The 15586-nt window shown below is 26.8% G+C and overlaps 1 protein-coding gene and 1 pseudogene across 1 annotated transcript in view; both read left to right on the forward strand.

Moving 5' to 3' along the window:
• LOC126741977 (T-cell leukemia homeobox protein 3) overlaps window positions 1-15586 on the forward strand; it is a 68736-nt gene that overhangs the window by 45225 nt on the left and 7925 nt on the right. The gene's annotated exons all lie outside the window — the stretch shown is intronic.
• LOC126742078 (beta-1,4-galactosyltransferase 7-like) lies at window positions 3945-4658 on the forward strand (annotated as a pseudogene).

The raw sequence follows: 15586 nt of genomic DNA on the forward strand, positions 1-15586 counted from the left end.
GATGCTTCTATTTATTTATTATGGAATTTATGCCATTTCGCTGATACACACTATATATAATTTTACATTGGATGGAAATTTCGTTAAAAAAAGTTGCTTATAATTTGTAAATTTACAAATTTTTTTATATATTTACTAATAATATTTTCCGGGTAACGGGTTTAACCTTTTTTTAAATAATTATAGTATTAATTAAGATTTTCTTATTGTTTGTCGAAAGGTGTTTTATTTAATACAAATTGCTATAAAATATTTTTTTCACAGGAATATTACGCATATCTGAAGCGTAATATAAGCTTTGTGTAATTTTCTTGCATTAGTATGTAACACTATGAATTGATGTAATTTGATAGGAGATTTACCAATTTTGTGTTACTATAAATACAAATAAATTATGCCAAAACTTGAAAACATTTTAAAAATTGTTTCCTCACTTGAACTATGATTGAAGTTTTGCTTTAAAGTTAACAACTACGATATTAGTGACGTTATAACTAAAAGCAAATTGATGTTAGTTTTTTCTCATAACTTCTATGCGTTTTATAAGCAAAGTACCATTATACAAACAGATTTCCAATTAGCAAGTATTTTATTATAGTTTCTACTTTTTGTGTCATAGTTATTTAAATTACTTATAGTTCTCATTTTAGCACCTGATGAAGCAATAAAATATCGCGAAACGTCGTCCAATTAAAAAAAAACGGTGGTTTCATTTAGTACCGAACCCTAGCGATTAAATTTAAAACCATCACGCTACCTTATAATTACAATTAATATCATTAAAGCTATTAAGAGATTCCTTCAAATTAAAACCCGAAGATACAGAATTGCGGTAGATAAGTAACAAGCTGAAAAAGGACAGAACCACCAGAACGGGTTGTTCTTGTAAATATATTCTCGTTGTGGGGCGGCTGTCAATTGTCAGCGATCGGCGCCAGTCGGTCCTGTTTAACACGGTACGTCCATTACCGGACAGGTAATTAAAAGTGGAGGCTGTTTGTTTTCGAATGGAACTACTCGACATAACTACGGTTTTAATCGACAACGAAAAAAGATGTTACTTTTTAGAGCCACTTTATCCGTACACTTATTTTGACTAATCTTTTATATCCGAATCTTTAGGGCCATTAACAACCAGTTGAAATATTGTCGCGTTATCGTTGGTATGATGGCTTTTTTTTTGGTAGTCTGGTATGGTCTTCGCTAAAAGATATACAGTATAGCTAATGGTTAAGATTCCTTATTTGCTGCTTACAGAAACCTCAAGACATTATTGATGTTGAAGGTGTTTAATAAAAAAGCAAGAATTTTTAAGAAATGCCGTGCTAAGATCAAACTTTTTAAGATCGGATATTTGAACTTCAAATCTTTTAAGTCTAATAACAAAATTATTTACAAGATACTAGTAGTTCGACTCTGTGAACCAAAAACTCTTTTAAGTGAAGTAGAGTGTGATCCACACTCTCTTTTTTGGAGATTCATACTTAAGGAAAATAAAATTTATTATTGCTCAGTTTTCACAAAACCAACTTGAATATATAAATACCTTAAGGATCTGTAAACTTTAGATCATGAACTCGTCCTTCTTGTTACCTTAAATACCTTTCAGCTTTATTATAATATCTTCCTTAATAGGTGGTATATTACAAGTTCTTCTGCTACAAAATAGACTCCACAAACCACTTTTCTTCTCTTGTTTTTCTGCTTCTAGTTCAGAAATAGATACTGTTGAACATACTCTTGTAAGAGTTCTTTAGATTTGCATTTTAATATAATAGTTATATTATCTTCTTTTCCTGTTTCTCAGTAACTAACAGTCAAAAAAGCCATTAATAGAGTAGCATAGAATTACAAATGAGACAGTGCACTAGTATTGTACAAACGTTTCTTTCAGAAATTTTCTCATGACATAATTGATGTGGACATAAAAACTTAGGATAACATCTAAAATTCTTGAAATATTGAATATCCTTTTCATACAAAAACAATTTTTCCTTGTTACAAAAATATGCTTATTGTTTATGTCCAACTCTTTAATTTTTTATTTTTTACCGATATTTTACAATTTCTATTTATTAGTGTTAATAATTCGTTGATGTAGAATCAGTTATATATATTATTTAATTTATTATCCATGTCCGTCAACATCTACTATAGGTTCTTATTAATTATGGAAGTTATTATGTTTCTACATTTTGCCTAAGTTTTTAAATTTGACACACATTTTTTTTACCTAATTTAATCTTCATGTAAAATTATTCTCATTTAATAGTATAGTTTCATATAACAAATAGGCCATGAAAATCATCAGGTATGTGAATACTCATATAAAAACCCAATAATTATCTGTTTACATTTTTATGTTACAATTACTAGCAATAAGGTAAAACTATTACACAAAAGAAACTTGTACTAGTTATAAATTAATTACAAAGATGATGTGTTTTTACAAACTTTTAACTTAAATTTTTACAAAAAAAGGGAATTTAATTAATTTGACTTCAAATTGTCAAATCTTTTTTACTTACGATTATCATTTAATTAAATGAATAAAATACCTGTGGTCATTTAATTGTATTAATTTTTTAAAAAAGAATATATCTGAAATTAAAATTTTTATTTATGTTATGTCAAAGTGTCAAAATTCTTAAGAAAATCTAGAATTATTAATAATTGATGAAAAAATTCATGAAAAAATACATTGTTGTTACACTTTTTTTAATAAAATAAAACTCATCGCAATTCGCAAAAAACAAGTAAATTTTGTAGTAAGTATAATAGATGTAATTTTGTAAAAAGTTTGTAAATTTACATTTAATGTTAATTTTTTAACTTCTAATTAAATTAGATAAATTAAAAAATGTTAATATTTTAATTTTTTTTAATTCATTAAAAGTATCTTGAAAATCGGATCTAGTCTTTATCATAATAATTTTGAAATTGTTGTAATTTTATTATGTTGAGGTGAATTTACTTAAAAATTACTAATTGCTTCTATATGATCCTTTAAGTTTACTCGATTGTTCCCACAAAAATTAATTTTTGAATTAATATTTCGCTTAATAACAATAACATATTAAACTTTAGTTTATTATTTCTAAAATATTTTTAAACGCAAAGTAAACTTATTATTTTAGGTTTTTCAATAAATAAATCTATTAGGTTTTCTTACTGTAACTGATATCCTTTTATTTTTAAATCTGATAATCTGAAAATATTAATTACACGTATAAATATAATAAATTTTACAATCACAAGGATGCGATTTTACAAAATGATAGTTATAACTTTTGCAGTGTTACAATTCTATAATGTTGATGTGTATTTAAATAATTTAAGTACACATCAACTATATATGCACGTTATAAAAACTTCTGATGTTAATTTTTAATATGTACAGTTTTATTAGTAATTTAATAATTATATAACTTAAAATCTAAATGCTTTGCTCTAACCAATAGCGATTTTATTTTTAAATTTTACAATGCGATATTAATAATCGTCAATATAAATAAAGTAAGGTTTACAAATATAAAAATTCAATTTTACAAATTGGTAGTATACAACAGTATTACAATATTGATGTTAAATTAAGTGTAATGTAATTTAAAATAATAATAAATTTATGATTTAAAATTAAAAGTATGAATTGCCTCCGAATAATCATTTAAGTTTTTATTTATTCTTAATACACTCGCCGGCACAAAGGCCAAGTTTGATGTTTTATAAATTTTTTATTTTTTATCAGATTCTCACGATTTTGCCATCAGTTTTCAGTGATTTTTTAAAATCATTTTGTAAAGTGGCATTTTTCGATTAGGCTATATTATACAGGAGTAAAACAAATCGAAAGTTCGTTGTGAAATTTCAAAAAACATTAAAAAAATGTATTTTTTAAAAGATGTCGTAATTGTGGGAAATCGGATCCTCTAGGGCCACAAATGATGCGGGTGTTACGTCGGAAATTGTCCCGATTTCCATTTAATTCCGTCCTTATTTGTCTGGTAGAGGTCTTGTTCTTTTCAACAGTGATTCTCAGCTATAAACTCCTTGTAAACGAACAATGCCATCATGAAAAAATTGAAATATTAAAATAACCAGCATCCTCTGAGCACAAGTTAGCAGTATTAGTGCCCTTTAGAAACAGATTTGAAGAATTGCTTCAATTCGCCCCATTTATCCACAAATTCCTCACTGACCAAGGACATTTTTGTACTGAATCATGTCGATTCATTCAGATTCAATAGGGCTTCCCTTATTAATGTTGGATACCTATATACTAAGAATGAATATGACTATATTGTGATGCATGATGTTGATTTGTTGCCTCTTAATAAGCAGCTGAATTATTCATATCCAGATCAACCTTTTCATGTGGCAGCACCTAACTTACATCCAAGATATCATTATGAGAAATTCATTGGGGCAATTTTGTTGATAGGGAACATTTTGCTTTAGTTAATGGCCTGTCTAATAGGTATTGGGGATGGGGATTAGAAGATGATGAGTTTTATGTAAGACTGAAGGATGCTCAACTAAATATAAATAGGCCTGAAAATGTTACTACTAATACTAGTAATACTTTTAGGCACATTCATGACAAGACAAGAAAACGAGACATTGCAAAATGTTACAACCAAATAAAAGTGACTATGTAAATTCTTGGATGATTATATCAATCTGGTGGACCTATGGATTGTTATTTGAATTTTTCCCAAATTATTTTCAGCTTTTAGGATCTAGGTACAAGCATAAATATAGGTCATAATTTTCTTGATTAAGGGGGGCTTATATTACCATCATAATATATCAGGGTTTGGTGTAAAATACTTAAATCAAGTGGCGCTCTTATTAAAATTTCTCCCACTACCTTCTCCGCTGTCTAAAAGCTGGCGGCCACCAAATCTCTGAATCTTTTAAAACAAAATTTGCTTGTCTGGACTTAGTAATTTTTGTTTTGGTTGGATAGTAGGTATGACTCACACGGGTTGGAAATAAATTGGTTTGAACCGAGTTACGCGCTACATTTTTTAATTTTTTAAAATCATTTTGTAAAGTAGCATTTTTCGATTAGGCTATATTATACAGGAGTAAAACAAACTGTTGTTTTTTCTCGTAATTTCAAAAGTCCCTGTAGGAAAATTAAGGTGGATAATCCTGTTTACATACTGTTCCTTGTAATCTTTGATGTATTCTAAACATTTCGATTTTTGATTCATTCCATTATCTCATTTCTGCTGCGAGCTGCAAATTTTTTATTATATTTTATTATTTTTATTTATATTATATACAAGGAACAGTATGTAAACAGAATTATCCACCTTAATTTTCCTACAGGGTCTTTTGAAATTACGAGAAAAAACAACAGTTTGTTTTACTCCTGTATAATATAGCCTAATCGAAAAATGCTACTTTACAAAATGATTATAAAAAATCACAACAAATGTATCTAAAAACTGATGGCAAAATCGTGAGAATCTGATAAAAAATAAAAAATTTATAAAACATCAAACTTGGCCAATATTTCAGGGTGGCGGAATTTTGTGCTGGCGAGTATAGTTAGTTTTCTTACGAAGATATCAAAAATCCGTGATACTCATCCGTGAATCACATGTAAATATAATACACTCAACAATGACGAAGTAAATTTACGAAATTTTATTGTAAATTAATTAATTAACATTCAAATTACTAAATCCTGTATGATCATTTAGGTTTACTTGATTTTTCTTATGAAAAAGCCAAAAATCTGTGAAATGAATAAAATTGTTAATTAATATTTAAATTAATAACAATAAAGTATTAACATTTAATATAGTAATTCTAAAACGTTTTTCAGTAGATGGACCCTTAAAGGTTTTTTACTGTAATAATTATAAATTTTATTTTAAGTTTAACAAATGTAAATAAAGTAAAGTTTACAATTATGAAACTAATATCTTAGAAAAGACTCTTATTGATTTTTACATTACCGTAATTTCACAATTTACATAATTTTAACGTAACGTTACAAACTTCATTTAAAATAACTAGATATTTTTATAACAGCTTAATTTTGCACTATTTTTTTTAGAAAGCTTCTAGGAAAAATACATTTTTGTATTATGTAAAACTCATATGTTACATAATATTTGTAATTTTACAAGGACGATGTAAAATCACAAATATTATTTACAAATTACAAATATTTTATTATAAAATATGTTGGTATTTTCCGATTTTAAATTTTTTTTGTCAGTACCAAGCAGGTCTTCTCGTGAGTGTTATTACTAGTTTATAAGTTAATTTTAAACTTTGATTTTGTTTTAGTGTAATTACGTGTGTTTTTCTGTTTATTGTAGATCTGGTGAAACATGTAACTTTCGGGACATATAACAAAATATATATATTTTGAGACCGAGACTTAGGCTTGAGTTGGGTTAGGTTTATTTTTTCTCTAATGACGATGTAACTATATAATTTTATATAGTAAATTGCCAAATACTTTTGCAATGATCTTCATTAAATTACATCAAATCAAAATTATTTAATGTTGAAAAATTCATAAGATTTTTTTTTAAAATAGACTGTAATTCTACTATCATTATTTTTATAATAACAAATAGGTACACGAGAGTCTAGCAATCGTGTGGCCCTGGGTTCGAGTCCCAGACTTGGCATGGGTATTTGTAAGTGTGCGACTTTAGTTTTAAGTTTTAAATTATGTACATTAGAATTACAAAATAGATTTACCATTAAGCAAGACTTTTAATTAGTGTTAAAACTATTTTATGATAGGTTCCAACCATAGGACTATTAAGATAGAAGCGTATTTCGCGGCTAGGTTCGAACCCCGCTTTAGAAAATATTTTTTATTTTAGTTTATTTGCGACGTAATTTTTAGGTCTGAGGATGCTCTTAGGAGTGAAACACGTATGACCAACTTTTTGTAGTTTAGATTTTAGAATCTAGGTCTCTTTGAATAAATGGATGTCTGCTGTCAATTGAAATTTCTTGACTCTAACAAACACCCATATTAATATAGATCTGACAATCCGGTAATATTAATGACTACCAAATGAAAATCCAACCGAAAATTCGTCCAATTAACACCAACCACCCCGCCTAAATTTGACAAGAAGCCCCGCCGCTCGGCTCCCCCGCCCTTTCGGTAATTTATTTTCCAAAGTCGTTTCTTGTTTCGAATTTGTCAGGACGCCGGTTAATTTTATATAGCGAGTTTCCCAAACTTTCCCCCGACATAAATCTACCGCCATTTTCGCGAAAACAAATTAGGCAATACGCTAAGCTCTCGGCTCCGCCGGCCTGCGTAATGGCGGGAAGCATTATCTAAATAGCGTTAGGTGTTGATACAATGAAGCTTTCATAATTAATTAAAGCTGTAATTAAACTACGCGGGCGCTACGGTAATTAGTACCCTTATTTGGGGAGCGAGCAACGGATAAACAGAATCCCAACGATTTTAATTAGTACGGTGCAATTAATAATTATAGCTTTGAAGTCGAAGAGAAACGGGTAAAACCTTCTGCTTCTTCTTATATTTTAAAGCTGTTTAATTTTATTGCTTAAACGAGGAAAATCCGCAATATTTTCGTTCTGGTCAAAATAGAATATCCGTTGAACTTTATATGACACGGGATTCCTCCCGGCCCGCACACATTTCCACACTTTAAAACGCCTCCGGGTCTCAGCTGTCAACCTTACCTTAAAACCCACTGAATAATGCGTAAACTTTCACAGAACCTATCGTTTAACGCCTTATTTATTATTGATACCATAAAGGGAAATTGAGTTGGGGAAATTTTCAACCCCGTTCGTATAATATGGTTTTTTTTGGGCTATGTGGGAGGGAACAGTATGATTCTTTTCAGTTTTTTTTCTCTTGAGCTTATAAAATATGCTTTAAGTTTTTATAAAGCAGTAATCCAAGAGGTTTGAGGAAAAAGTGGCTACGAAAAAATACTGGAAATAAAGTCCCCCTTATAGCTTTTTTAAAAAATATCTCTATAAAAATCTAAATGCTCTGTACATTTAGGCGTTGGGTTAAAGTTTGTAAATTTTTGAAATCCAAAAACAGTATCAATTCAATTATTTTTCATAAAATCATCACACCTAAAGGTACTTGTTGCTTTTTTTATATTTTTTTAAATTTGATAAACCAAGGTTCTTTGAGTCGTTTGACCACAAAAAGGGGTTTTTATAAAGAATATTTGTTTTCGTAAACCCATAAATGCAAAAGTTTTCACTCTTTGGAAGTCGAATCTGTAGGTTTCCTTGTATGATTTTTTCTTATTTTATAATTTTTTTAAGCTTCATTTTCAAAAATACTCAATAAATTTCCAAGTCAAACAAAATTACGGCTTCGTTTTTTTTTAATTTTTGTACTTAAAAAATAGGTAAAAAAATATAATATAGAGCGAATAACAGAATGATAGAATCTTAACTTAAAATAAAAATGAAAAAAATAGAATATAAATTTCAAATATCAAAAAATTAAGTTATTAGTAATTAAATTTTCAAAAAGCTTTATTTCGAAAAAATTTATTAATAATGAACTTAGTTAAAGTAAAGTTAAATAATAACAAAAATAACTCTCAATATTGAAATATTATGAATTAATACTGCATTTCAATACATTTTAGAAAATAGGTAAAATTAAAATTTTAAATTAATACTAATAAGTCAAACAGTTGAAAAGCCCGAAAAATCAGTAGTGCCAAAAAAACCCTAAATTAAACAATTAAAAAAATAATACTAAAGCAAAAAACAAGTTGTTTTTATATTAAAATTCATATTCAATAAATAATAATAATCTTACAAAAATAGTAAAAAATAGTACAAAAAAAATAATTTAATCGTGCTTCTATTGCATTTCCAAAGAACAACAATCTGTAGTATAAATCTCTTTTCTCGTTTTTTTTTGTATTTAAAAATAATATAATTGCTGTTAAATATTTCAATTTGAAAATAAATATTAGGAGAATAGAATATATTTTATTTTTAATATATTTTATTTGCAAACATAAGATAACTTACTAGTATTTTTTCAAAAATCCCTAATTTCTTCCATTATACATTTAATTATATTCAGTATATGGATCATGATCCATTAAACTCCGTTTCTTTATTTAACTATTTTCATAGATCTATATCATGCCTTAAGCATGAAATAGATCTAGTTATATCCGCAGAAACTGTCAGTTGATTTCTCGATATATTTTTAAATTCTATGTGTAATAACCTACTAGTAATTTTATTAGAAACCCCTAGTTTGTTTACTCATACACTTCTATATTCAACAAAAAATCCTTATATTTTCATCCTAAGGCTCAATTGCTGATTATTTCGTTTAAAAAATAAATAATAGAAAAAATTTTAATATTAATAGATCTTATTTGAATTTGTTTTTTATATTAAGTAAAAACATAAGATAACCCACTAGTAATTTTTGTACAAACCTTTATCTAGTTTGTTTGTTCATACACTTAAGTACTAAATCCCTCTATTCTGATTCTAAAGCGATAAAGTTAATAATTATGAATTTTAACAGCAAAAAATCAAATTCAGCATTTTAAAAATTCACGAATTAAAAATAAATAATTTTAATAAATAGTAAATAAAAGAAAATAAAAGAATTTAAATAAAAATGATAAAATAAAGAAAAGTAGAATGTGAAATTTAACATACCAAAAAATCAAAAATATTAACCAAATATATTAAGAGCTCAAGGAATTCGTAAAATTACAGATAATAAAATTTATTTATTAGTAGAAGTTAAATAATTATAAAAACAAAAACCTAATTTTTAAAATTACTAAAAAAAAAGACTATAAATGACTGAATGATTTGACTACATTTTAAAATAAATAGATATAGATTACTAAGGATTTAATTCGTAAAATATTTAAAATATCCGAAAAATTAAATGTGACAAAGAAAAACAGTAAACTGAACAATTATTAAAGCAAAATGAGAGAGAAAATAAGTATGAACCAAAGAAACAGGTGAGTTTTTATATTAAAATTCATATGCCTTGGTTTATATTTATAAAATATGTATATATATAAGATAAAATCATAATTTTTTTCGTAAGTCAATGACGTAGTATTTTTTTTATAAAATTGTATTAAAAGTTCATCATAGCCACTGGTTGCTAAAAAAAAGTAGGTGAACATCTTAAAAATGTGTTTTTATGCCATAACATCCTGTGCCAAAATTCAGTTCAATATTTTAAACCGTATTTGAAAAATTTTTTAAAAACGAAAAAAAAAATAAAACTTTAACACCCCGTATCTTAAAAACTAATCACTTTAGGACCCCTGTTTACATGAACTTTTTGACTTAAAATCGGTCCAGGAATGTCCTTTTCAAATTATGACATACCTTTAGTAACACCCTGTATATAAAAAAGTAATATTACTATTAAGTAGTTCAATTTAAACATATTTAAATACACTTTAAGACAGATTCAGTAAATAAAAATATAATGAAATTAACAATTATAAGAGCAAAAAATATACAATACAGCCGTAGCAATTATTAAACTGCTGTTTCTCAATCGTCTTTTCACGCATTTAAGTTACTATACAGGGTATAGTATACTATGATGGTAGTCACAAAGTTTATGCCTATAAGTTGATTGGGTTTTAGAGACTGATATGAGCCTTTATTTATATCTGAAATAATTCTCACTCTCATTCTCTCTAAACTGAATTATATTGCATTTAATTCGGAAATTTAAAGTTTGTTTCCTATTTCTTCTGGGTTGTGATTATCCTTCTTGTAACTTTAGAGGCTTAAAGTTATTTTTATTAATATTAAGATACTTCGAGTTACTTCTTTAAGTTATAATTCGTTACTTCGAAGCTATTTAATTAGCTTCAGTCTTCTTCAGGGTATTTTTCAATTTTATTTCAAGCCCTTGAAATCATTATCATCAGCTTTTAAGGCATTTCTTGGATCTTGAGGTAATTTCTGATCTATTGCAAGGATTTATGGATGTTTTCCATTTTATTTCAATTGAATTTTATAATGGAAAATTTGAAATAGAAAGTTATAACTTAAATTTTAAGATTTAATATTTTCAAAAAAATGCATAAAAAAAATTGAAGAGCTGCGTTTATATGCATTTCAAAATGGATTCTAGATTCAGAAAATAAAAACATTAAAAGAAATATAATTTTTAATAAAGATTTAATAGAAAAATTACACAGTTAATGATTGGAATAAATTTGATATAAAAAAAAATTTAATTTAAATTTCAAATAAAGGATCTTAGTAACAAAATATTCGAAATGCCTGAAAATGTAAATATAAAGAAAAATAATACATATAAAAAAAGACAAGAAGCAGAAAATAAATAAATAAATAATTCTTAGTAGTTTTACCAGTTTTTAAAAATTTTAACGTATTTTAGTTTTTTTTTTTATAATGTACTGAATAAACACAAATAATTGATATCAAAAATATTGTATAAAACAAACATAACTTATCGTTAAAATTTTAACTTTGGTTGCGATATAAGTTTGCTTTATATATTTTGAAGTACCAAAAAAAATTTATTTAAACATATTATAGAGGTGCCATTAAGAAGTTTATTAATTAACAGAATAAAAAATTCTTTTTCAATTATCTGAAATTGCCGTAATTTTACGCAAAATTAAAACATTTATTAGCAAAAAAGCGATTTTAGTCAATCAAACTCAAACGTCAAAAACTGACAAAACCTCACTTTTACATATCAATTTCGTCATTGCGTAAATAATGGCGACACGGTTTTGCGTTTCCAATTAATTTAAATTATACAACACGGGTATTGTTCTTAAGTAATCTTGCCAAAGCGCTAAAAAACAAAACAAAAATGACACCGTTTTGCCACAAAATGCTTTTAAAACGTACAAGAATCCCGACGAATAAATCGTCGAAGTAAGTTGTGCTCTGTTAACCAAGGGTGGAGAAAACAACCGAATGAACTGACAAATCCACTTAAGCGACATTATATCGTTATGTCGTATTTAACATGAAACCGTACAAAATTCATGGACGTATTATGAAATCTAAGAGAAAAAATGCTGAAGAAAATGTGGCTGCGACCACAAGCCACTTGGCATCCCAATAAGACGCGAGACAAAGAAAATTACGCTTTTTCATCGCCATATCAATTTGTCCGACGCGAATAAGCTATTAAGTACCTTGTATAAATGGCTTGTTTTGATTTCCGTTTCCTCATTTCTCTTTTGTCCGATTTGGCATTACATGAAGACCACTTAACTTAACAGTTGATGCGCAACATATACTTTGCTCTATTACTAAAAACCTCTACTTTAAATTAATTAGAGTGCTACATAAGATAGCATAACTGAACAAGAATTTGCTTTTAGACTTTTATTGTTTTAGTTTGCAGGTATTTTGGAAATCAGAATAATTGTGGGAGGATGAGAAATTAACAACGCACCTATTACATTAAGTTTTCTCTTTAACATTTTTTAGTTTTTGTAAAGCATAAAAAAATTGTTAATTACTTTCCGGTATTCTGAATTTCAATCTCCTTAAATTCTAAGTAAAATAAAATATATAACTCAATCAATAAGTGCAGTCAGGTTCATTTAAGTTATGTATTATTTGTATAAATTGATCTCAAGTGTTCTAAGTAAAATAGGTTTTTTGAGTTTATCTTTAATAAAACTTCCAAAAGGTTTTTTGCACCCGAACTAAATTTTAAAAAATAAAAAAAAATCTCTAGGAATCGTATCCAATCAGGTTATCCATAATTTGTGCTTAATACATTACTGATCAAAAATCTCAAGCTCACCACTTTCAAAATAAACATTTTATTGATAAACTGATTACTCAAAAGGAATTCCTTGGTTTACCCTAACCTAATTCTAACTATTTGTTATTATAATAAATAAATGGGAATTGTATCCATTTAAGTTATGCATAATTTTTGTTAATTTTATCTTCAGAAAAAATACTATCGCTGCTACGTATCATCAGCATGAGCAAACAATCTGGCAATATTTTAAGAAGAGTTTACTTAGACATATAGAAAATAAAAAGTAAATATTCCAAAATCGAATTCTGCGAAACCCGAGATAAAATATTTAGCCTTTCAGAACAATTACCTTTTTATGACATACTTTAGTAATATATTTTTTGTCTTTGTAAGGCATAAAGATATGTTTTTTTATAATACCTACTTTCCGGTATTCAGAATTTCAATTACCTTAAGTTTTTAGTAAAACATAATCTAAATATCTATTTTAACTGTTTATAATTTTAATCAACAAGTGCAATCAGATTCATTTTGGTTATGAATTATTTGGATACATTGATTTCAGATATTACACGTTAAATTTAAAACAGAACTCCCAAAAGGTTCTTTTCACTAGGTTTAAATTTTCAAAATTGGAATTATAATAAATCACTAGGAACTATATTTAATGAGGTCATTCAAAATTTGTGCTAAATAATTTATTCTCTTTGCAAATGAACTTTTACTCATTACTGATCAAAAATCTCAAGCCCAGCACTTGCAAATACATAATTTAAAATAAAGGTTATTTTTATAGGCTTACTCATTACTCAAAAGGAATTACTTGGGTTACCCTAAGCAAATTCTAAATATTTTTTACTATAATAAATAAATGGGATTTGTATCCATTTAAGTTATGCATAATTTTGGTTAATTTTATCTTCAGAAACAATTCTATTGCTGCGACGTATCATCAGCATGAGCAACAATCTCGCAATATTTTAACAAGAGGTTACTTAGACATATAGATAATAAAAAGTAAATGTTCCAAAATCGAATTCTGCGAAACCCGAGATAAAGTATTTAGCCTTTCGAAACAATTACCTTTTTATGATATACTCTGTTTTCTTTGAGATAGATAAGTTATTCTAGAGCGGGTAAATTGAACTCAATAAAATTTAAGATTAGAAACCAGTAACTGATAATAAATCACATCGAATGCTCTTAAGTAGTTGAGCAAAATAAGCAGCGTATGCTTCAAAAATGTCATTTATTACCTTCATTAAGGCAGTTGCTATACTTCGAAACCCACACTAATATTCTGGAATTATTTTGTCTATATAACAATTTTTAATTAATATCGAGCTAAATACTTAATATAAAATTTAATTTTATACAGCATTGGTTTGTTATGACTTATCTAATTCTAGGAACCTAAGTTTCGGTCTATTTTTAAATTGTAACAAATTTATCGTAAAGAAATCTAGGCTAAAATCATTACAGTGCAAATTAACAGTTCTTATCAGTCTTACCAAAGGAGAGTTCTAGTAATAATTTATTCTACAGTATGGAATACAAAAGAGATCACAATTTCTAAGCCTACGTGCAGGTACATTAGGCATAACTTTAGAAGGAATATTTGAAGAGTTTAAGTTGATAATAATCTTAGATAATCTTAAATATCAGACGTTTATGACCTTAAAAATTAATTCTACATTTCCTGTTAATGCTGTTTCTGTATCTAGTGTTTCATATTATTGATGTGAATTATAGCTTATTACACACAGAAATAATAAAGTGTGATAATTGTTTTATTATTTTGAAAGCTTGCTCATTGTCTGGTAATAAAACCTAAGGTTCTTTTACAATTAATAATTAGCTTGTCAATGTATAGAGAACGAGTCATTTCCTAATTTGTGGTTGTAATGAATAACTGAAGTTCCTCGAGATAAACATAATATATAACATTTATTAAAGTTTAGATATAACTGATTCTCATTTGCAAAATTCTGTTGGGTTATTGATGCATTTGTGGGGGGGTTTAACAATCTAGAATAGATGTCATCGGTAGAAAAATTTTAAGATCGTCAGCGCGATAAAGGAATAAATAGAATGTAAAACATAACTCAATATTATAGATGTAAATAATAGTAGAATGCTTATTTTTTATATTTAGGTTCTGAAATACGTATGACATTTTTTTAAGTCAGAATTTCAAGCAAACAAAGTTTGACGAACTTCTCTCTGTCCACAAGATATTCCTTAGATAACTTTTAAGTTAACATTTAAGTTATGCATGATTTGGTTAATTTAATCGTCAGTAATAAGAGAAAAAGGTTTGTTAAATTTAGTATGCAATAATATTTATGCAAATAGCAATACAAACAAATGATTTTTTGTATCATAATTTTACGTAACAAATTATACATATATAGAAAATTATATTAGGATAGATAATTATTATTTTTCATAAAAGCAGCAATAAATATAGATTATAAGGTTTAGTAGTTGAAATATTAAATATTGTTTCTATAGCAATCACTGTTAAGTACACATAAGTAAGAAGAGTCGTAACTAAGCAACGTATTTAATGGTTGTTTATAACTAGCTTACACATTAACAAAGTTTAATGTCCTTATTGTTAAATGGAGAGAAACTATTAATTTAGAACTTAAAATAAAATGGATTTTATTCAAGAAAAAATGTGGACAGCATGCACCTACAGGTACAGAATTGCAAAGATATAGTTTCCAAATAAATAAATTAACAACAAAACACAAAGAAAAATAAAAAAAACACGAACATAAATTAAACAAAAAGTATTTATTGAAC

This window comes from Anthonomus grandis, chromosome 11, assembly GCF_022605725.1.
Source record: "Anthonomus grandis grandis chromosome 11, icAntGran1.3, whole genome shotgun sequence".
Lineage (NCBI taxonomy): Eukaryota > Metazoa > Arthropoda > Insecta > Coleoptera > Curculionidae > Anthonomus > Anthonomus grandis.